General features: G+C 47.7%; 1 protein-coding gene across 6 annotated transcripts in view; it reads left to right on the top strand.

Moving 5' to 3' along the window:
* The first annotated feature begins 6602 nt into the window (after nt 1–6602).
* POGZ (pogo transposable element derived with ZNF domain) overlaps nt 6603–8171 on the top strand; it is a 40168-nt gene continuing 38599 nt past the window's right edge. For 3 of the 6 annotated variants that reach the window (XM_036452897.2, XM_036452895.2, XM_036452892.2), the window contains exon 1: nt 6603–6990. The gene's annotated coding sequence lies outside the window, so the exon portion shown is untranslated. The remainder of the gene's footprint in view (nt 6991–8171) is intronic. The other 3 variants (XM_036452896.2, XM_036452899.2, XM_036452898.2) reach the window with 3 other exon arrangements.

Here is an 8171-nt window from a genome sequence, read left to right as displayed (position 1 = left end):
TAGAGAGCCATGAATATTCAATGAGCCACAACTAATGAATCAGGTGAAGTAGGGCCAGGAGGGTCTCTCTTTTTCAGGATTTGAGAATCAGAGATAAACTCAATTCCAGTGGTATCAATTCAACTAGGCAAGGTAGCTGTCTGTCTTCCTGGTTTTAGAGGTTCCTGAACTATCCCAGATATTGAAGAACATCTTGGGCAAAGATAAAGGAAGACATAAAATAATAATAGCAATAACAATTAGTACCTTAATAGTAAGAATAAGAATACATAATAGTAATAATAACATCAATCAGTACTTTAATGATCCTATATACAATAATACAAGGCTAAAATGCAAAACGACTGAATGGCAGAAATGTGAATTATTACCTGGATAAGTGAAGGTTAAATCATTTTCCTCCTATAAAATGACTTTAAATTGTTGAATCTTGGCACTTGCACATTTTCAGATTTTATTACCTTTATGTTTCAGGCAATAGTAAAGGTACTAAACATGAATCCTGACTATCATAGGAGATAACCTCCTTGCTACTTCTCACTCTTACCGTACAGGCCCCACAATAAGAAGAGACCCAGTCCTGACCCAGTGCCTCAGTTGTTTGGAGTGTCATCCGTGCACCCAATAGGTTGTGAGTTCAATTCCTGGTCAAGGCACATAACTAGGTTCCTAGGTTGTGGGTTTCATGCCCATTTGGGGCGTGTATGGGAGGCAACAGATAGCTATTTCTCTGTTACAACGACGTTTCTCTCTCTCTCTCTCTCTTCATCTCTCTCTCTCTCTCTCTCTCTCTCAAAATCAATCTAAAAAATATATCCTCAGATGAGGATTAAAAAATAAAAATAAAAGACCCAAAAGGACCTTACCACTTATCTCCACCAGAAATCTTTAAAACGTAGTTCCGGAGAATACCCCAGTCTCCTCATCTGTAAAATAATGATATTAATTCTCATGTCCTCAAAAAGAATGGATCAGTAAGTTAATGTCCACAGTTTTGTTCTGGAGATTATCCATGACTATAATGAAATACAAACACTGCTAAATTAGAAAAGAATGAATCCTAGAGGGAAAAAAAAGGAAGTTTTAATTACATTTTATTTTGCAATTCATTATAATGAACAAGCCATATAACAAGTGTGTCTGTAAAGTAATCCAACTCATTTTTCCATGAAGCTTTATAGAATCAATTCACTTACTTTGTAATTATACCTGCTCAACCCTGTAGCAACAACCTAGATAAAACAAGTACAGCTTTGCTAATGAGTGTCTCTTAAATAATATTAATTTAATTCAAAGTTTAACTAAATTATTATCTTCTGTGAAATAACATAGCAGCTCACAGAGAAGTCTTGATGACTGATGAAATTGTTGCTCTGCATTTCTTACAAAATAAATTTTGAAGACAGAAACCTTTAATTGCCTCTTCCTGAAAACAAATGAGGAACTCTTCTTTTATAATAGATACCCAGTTTGGAACTTTCTTTGGCTCCTGAAAATTTTCTGAGCCCCCCAGCAAAGTCCTTAGCTCTTCTAAACATTAGGAGGTAGCAAATAATATTCTTTAAAAAATATATTTTATTGATTTTTTTTTTTACAGAGAGGAAGGCAGAGGCATAAAGAGCTAGAAACATTGATGAGAGAGAAACATCAATCAGCTGCCTCTTGCACATCCCCTACTGGAGATGTGCCTGAAACCAAGCTATGTGCCCTTGACCGTAATCAAACACGGGACCCTTCAGTCTGCAGGTCAACACTCTATCCACTGAGCCAAACCGCTTAGGGCCACAAATAATATTCCTTTTTTCAAAAGTATTTTTATTGATTTCAAAGAGAGAGAGAAACATCAATCATGAGAGAGAATCATGGATCAGCTGCCTCCTGCATGCCCCCTTACTGGGGATCGAACTCACAACCTGGCATGTGCCCTGACCGGCACCTCCTGGTTTCTAGGTTGATGCTCAACCGCTGAGCCACGCCAGCCAGGCCACAAGTAATATTCTTTTTAAAATATATATATATTTTATTGATTTTTTCACAGAGAGCAAGAGAGAGGGATAGAGAGTTAGAAACATCAATGAGAGAGAATCATCCATCAGCTGTCTCCTGCACAACCTCCACTGGGGACGTGGCCGCAACCAAGGTACATGCCTTTGACCGGAATTGAACCCGGGACCCCACAAAATTCCCATTTTAACATTCAGCCTGATATGCTTCCTTTATTTCTTTGAGGGCAGGCACGGCACTATCACTCATACACATTTTGCTGTCAAGCATGAGCCAAATCTCCCAAAACACAAACTAAATTACCAAAAAATAGGTCAAAGAGAAGTAAACAACACACTGAAGAACTCAGGTAGCTGAAGTGGCAGCTCTCCAGCTCTCACCCTGGTCCAGGCCCCCATCACCTCTCACCTGGATTATTGCAACTTGGCTTCCCTGTCTTCAGGTCTGTGCTCAAATGTCACCTTAAGGATGAAGCCTCCTCCAACCACCCCCACCTCTGCACCACACCCCCAATTCCCCCATCCTGCTCTTTTCCCCATCCATAGCACCACACACCATATCACATCCTATATAAGAAAAGCCTAATATGCAAATTGACTGAAAGGCAGAACAACCAGTTGCATGACATGCACTGACCACCAGGGGACAGACACTCAATGCAGGAGCTGCCCCCAGCTTGCAGGCCCCAGGTCAGCCAAGGCAGGTGCCAGCAGGGGCCCTGACTTCCCCTCCCACCCCCAGCAGAGGGAGGTGACTGGCCAGCAGGGGTGGGAGGGCCGGTGAGTGAATGGCACCAGGCTGGCCAAAGTGGGGACTCACTGGTCACCCTGCTGGTCACCCCCACAGATCGGCCCTGATTGCCAGCCAGGCTTAGGGACCCTACCCATGCACTAATTTCATGCAGTGGGCTTATAGTATTATATATCTCTTTCTGTAAGGTGTGGCAGGTCTTATTTCCAAGATGGCCACAACAAGATTTTCCATTGTATTTTTCTTACAGTGGGGTGTTCCTCCTACTCCCTTTGAGAGATGTTCCCCATCCCACCCACCCTGAATTGAGGTGCGCCTGTAATTGTGGTGGATGGATGCTATGGGACCTCTGAGTTAGGTCACAAAGAGCCCTACAACCTCTGCCTGGTCTTCTTGGAGCAGGCAATCTTGGGACTAAGCTATTATGACAGGAGGCAGCCCAGGCCACACTGAGAGGTCGGTCCACAGCCAGCAGTTCTGGCCAACAGTCCCAGCTGCTGTGCAAGCCAACATTCATCCACTTTCAGCCTTGATGTCAGCCTCAGCCACCACATGAGACTCTAGGTGAGAACTGTTTACTTTAGCCTCATGCGTGGTCGGCAAACTGCGGCTCGTGAGCCACATGCAGTTCTTTGGCCCCTTGAGTGTGGCTCTTCCACAAAACACCACGGCCTGGGCGAGTCTATTTTGAAGTGGCGTTAGAAGAAGTTTAAGTTTAAAAAATGTGGCTCTCAAAAGAAATTTCAATCGTTGTACTGTTGCTATAATATTTGGCTCTGTTGACTGAGTTTGCCGACCACTGGTTTAGCCTAATCACCTCCTAGAACCTTGAGAGATAATAAAATGGTTATTGTTCTAAGCCACTAAGTTTTGGAGCCACTTGTTACTTAACAATAGATGTTGGGACAATTTGTGTATGTGTATACTGTAGGCATCTCTTCCCTCCAGCGAATGCTTCACAAGTTTAGGGATTTTGTGTTCTTTGTTGCTGTATTCCCAGCATCGAAAGCAGTGCTTGGCCTATAGCAAGCACTCAATAAATATATTTTGAATGAATGGATGCAAGATGCATGTTCAATATGGAATGGCAATGATTATTGGTCAACAGTATGTGGTCTAGACCTCATTGGCAGAGAGCACAGTTGGCACTTGCAGCATGGCAAAATATATGATTCAACAAGAACACTTTGGAGGCAAATAACATTAAATAAATTACAATAATTATTGCAGGAAAGCATAAAATAAGATTAGAACTTCATGTGGAATTTGTTTTCTGCTGATTGATTCCATAAACTCACCATGGGCTTTTCCCGATCTGGTCTGGAAAGACTTCAGAAGGGTTTTAAAAAGGATTAGTGATTCTCCCAATTCAAATAATGAAATTCTTCTAAGAATGACTACTTGAAATCACATTTTTGCTATGAAATGGGATGAAGTGGGATGAAAATGGGTGGTGGTATAGGAGTACACAATTTGGAATGCATACTTCCACTGCCTATTTTCATAGTCTGGCCGTTTGAATGGAGTGTGTATATAAAGAGGAAGAATAAATATGATTCTGGATCTCCCCAATCTTGCACCAAATTCTTGATTTAGCATTTGGGATGAAGAAGAAAAAAAAAGGAACTTTATTGTTTTGTGTAAAACTTAAAGTATTTATTTTTAAAAAATATATTTTTATTGACTTTTTTGGAGAGGAAGACAGAGGAAGAGGGATAGAAAATTAGAAACATCAATAAGAGAGAAACATTGATTCAGCTGCCTTCTGCACACTCCCTACTGGGGATGTGCCCACAACCAAGGTACATGCCCTTGACTGGAATCAAACCTGGGACCCTCCAGTCCCTAGGCTGACACTCTATCCACTGAGCCAAACCAGTCAGGGCCTTAAAGTGTTTTTAAAAAATACATATTTTTATTGATTTCAGAGAGGAAGAGAGAGGGAGATAAAAACATAAATGATGAGAGGGAATCATTGATTGGACCGTGACCTTCTAGTTCATAGGTCCATGCTCAACCACTGAGCCATGCCAGCTGGGAGGATGTGTGTGGGTTTTTTTTTTTTTTTTTTTTTTTTTTAAAGAAACACTACCAAAAGTCCATCCTTTCCTTAGTCATCTGCTTCCCATCATCCTCCACACACCACCCCCAAACATTCTGGAGTCAGGGATGGGGAGGCAGCTAATCAGGGTCTAGAGATACAATATATCCATTGAGTGGCCACACTCATCTTCTAAGTACCCCTTTCGGAGGGTTGTAACTGGGGGGTTAGGGACCACTGTACTGGAGATGGGCTACTGAGGGGAGCTGGTCATCAGGCCATGGCTGGGAGAGTCCAACCTTGTTGAGGAAGCAGCAACGGGGGCCACGGAAGCCAAGGGAGAAGGTGGTTGGGTGGGGGGGTACCTATTTTCTCCCCAGTCTCCTCACCTACCCTGTTTCCCCGAAAAAAAAAAACCAGTGTCTTATATTAATTTTTGCTCCCAAAGATGTGCTAGATCTCTTTTTCAGGAGATGTCTTATTTTTCTATGAAGAATAATACAGTACACATTTATTGTTAAATGAAAATAAAGGAAATTTATTACCTGTATACGGTACGGTAGTACGGTAGTTGTCAACACAAACCAGACAAACTGTGAATCCTACAGTATCAAGAATTTACTAATTTATTCAATGACAATCATGTCATAATCTTCTGAAACATCATCATAACAATCCAATTCCTGAATTTCCTGGTGAATTTCTTGTGACTCCATTTTTTTCAGAATCAGTGGACCAAATCTCTCAATAAGGGGAGGCCTTATTTTCGAGGGGGATGCCTTATATTTCACTCAGAAGGAAACCTGTAAGTAGGTCTTATTTTTCGGAGGATGTTTTATTTTCGGGTTAACACGGTACCGCCTGTGGACTTTCCAAATATTTCAGTAATGGCCTCTGGAGGTGACCCAGGCTGTGGATCTATCAGAAGCTCCCACAGTTCTAGAGCTAAATGGCAACAAATATCCTCAAATATCTCAAGAAAATATTAACATTTCATCCTTCTGGGAGATGATAAAGGATACAATTTCTTAGCGTCCTGGAAAAGAGATTTGTTTTTATTTGGGGGGGAAATAACAAGTGGATGCTCTTCAATGGACTAACCAAACTTTTGAGCCAAAACCATTTCAGCCATGATTGCAGCAAAAAGCAGAGTTATGGAGTCTATGGCTTCTTAGAATTGAGTGTCTTGACTGAGTGTCTTCACGGTGATTTCAAAGCCATTTTCATAGGTGAAGCACCCTGATAAGCAATCATGGGCGATTCTCAGAATCCACAAGAATTCAGAGTAAAATGGCTTTTAAAAGTTCTCCACTTAAGACTGTGCCATGAGGTTATTTGGCTGACTGTCTCTTGAGGAAAGAGTGTCATTTTGCTGCCTTTGTTCCCATGACAGTGGTTGGAGTCCCTGGGCCTCACCATCTGGCCTGTGACAGGAGCTTCCCCTCCTCCTGATGAGGTTTGGAAGCCTTGAGTGCAAAGTGGGGACATTTCCCCCAAAAATTGTCCTCCAAAGTCCAGGCAAGTGAATTGGGGGATCATTTCCTTTGGCAATTCCATTTCCCTCACCCACCAGAACTTATATTCTTTAGAAGCCTGCTTCTGGAGCTCATTATTCTTTATTTCACATTTTTTTAAAAAAAAAAATAACTGTTTTATTTATTTATTTATTTATTTGCAGGCCCAGACGAACTTGATTAGGAAAAAAAAAAAAAAAGAAGCCCAGGCGGGGGGTTAGGCTGAGCCCATGACGCGCCCCACGCCCAGCCAATGGCGAGGCGGCGAGAGGGGGAGGGCGGAAGTGACGAGCCGTATCCCTCCGCGCGGGGCGAGAGGGCCGGAGGGGGGAGTCGGCGCCTCTCTCCCCCGCGCCAGCTCCTGTACACGGAGCCGCATTCCTCGGCCCTCCCACCCCCCTCCCTCGGGGCGCCCCCCCGCCCCCCTCGGGGAGAAAAAAAAAAAAAATCCATCCCCAATCACTCGAACACGAGGGAGGTTTCCTCGCACCCTCAGGGAGACGAGCTTTCCACGGCTCCCCCTTCTCCTCCGTCTCCCCCCACCCCCCACCCCCGCCAAAGCCCCCGTCCCCTCCCCTCTGCACCCACCCCCTTCTCCCCGGCGCCGCCGAGTGCAGGTCCCTTTAAGGCGACGGCGCCTTCTCCGGGTCAGACTACCGGCGGCGGCGACGACCACGGGAGGTGAGTGAGCGGCGAGCCTCCCTCTCCCCACCCCCTTCCCCCGGGGGTTCCGTTATCTTTCCGTTCGGCGGGGCGTTCGGCGGCGAGACAATGAGAGGAGGGGGGGATGGGCGGGTACGCAGGCTGGAGGCGGGGGGGGGGGGGCCGGGGCGGTGGCGCGCGCCCCCCGCGGGTGGCGAGTCGGGGCACTGCCCGCGGCGGCAGCGGGCGTGGGGCGCGGCGCGCGGGCGCGAACAGGAGGGCGTGCGCCCCGCCGGAGCCGCGCGGCGGCGGCCGGGCCGGGGGAGGCCCCTGCCTGCTGGCGCCGGCGCCCCCGCCCCCCGGCGGCCGCCGCCGTGGCGCGCGCGCGCGCACTCGGGCCCCACGGCCCCGCGCACCCGACGTCCCCACGCACGGCGCGGCGCGCGGCGTCTCGGAGGAGTGGGCGGGCGGGCGGCGCGGGTGCGGGCAGCGGCCCGCGGGGGAGGGGGCGGGGGTGCGGGCGGCGGCGGGAGGGGCAGGAGGGGCGGGCGCGGGGCAGGGGGCGAGGCTGCCCTGGGGGAGGCGGGCGGCGGGCGGGGTGACGTCCCCGGGATGCGGGTTGGAGGTGCTGGGCCTGTCCCGCTCCCCGCGCTCCCGGGAAAGAGCGGAGAGCGGGGCGCCCCTTTTGAGTGCGGGGAGGCGAAGGGGGGGGGATGGCCCGGCCTCCCCCCGGGTTATGTAATCCCCTCTTGGTCCAGGAGCGCATCCCGAGCCTCTGCGCTCTTCTGCAGGGAGTTGGTCAAGTCCCCTCCCGCGGCCCCACATCTTTGGGGGGACGGCGCCGCCGTGACTTAGAATAAAATGGGATGGGGCGGAGAAATATTTTCTGGCGATTACAGATTACGCCGCGGTGGGCGCCATGTTTATCCCAGGGACTATTTTCTCTGGGTCCTCAGCGCCCACTCTGAAAAAGAGTGGGTTTTCGTTAGATGCACCTGCTTTCTTCCCTCTCCTTTTTTCTGGGAGTTTTCCTGGTGGCTGCTCCCGTTAGACGCGGGGTTCCCTCCCCCTCCCTAGACGTTCCTCTGCTCACTGAGTCCTGAACCGTCTTAGCTCAAAAAGGGAGAGCTGCAAAGGGCCCAGTCTGGCTTTTGGAGATGGAGATGGAGATGGAGGGACAGTAGTCCTGTCCCAGCCCTCCTGCTGCAGACTGGAGGGCC

This window comes from Pipistrellus kuhlii, unplaced genomic scaffold, assembly GCF_014108245.1.
Source record: "Pipistrellus kuhlii isolate mPipKuh1 unplaced genomic scaffold, mPipKuh1.p scaffold_m20_p_24, whole genome shotgun sequence".
Lineage (NCBI taxonomy): Eukaryota > Metazoa > Chordata > Mammalia > Chiroptera > Vespertilionidae > Pipistrellus > Pipistrellus kuhlii.
The sequence above is the reverse complement of the archived record's forward strand: the minus strand, read 5'-3'. Positions and strand labels throughout refer to the sequence as shown.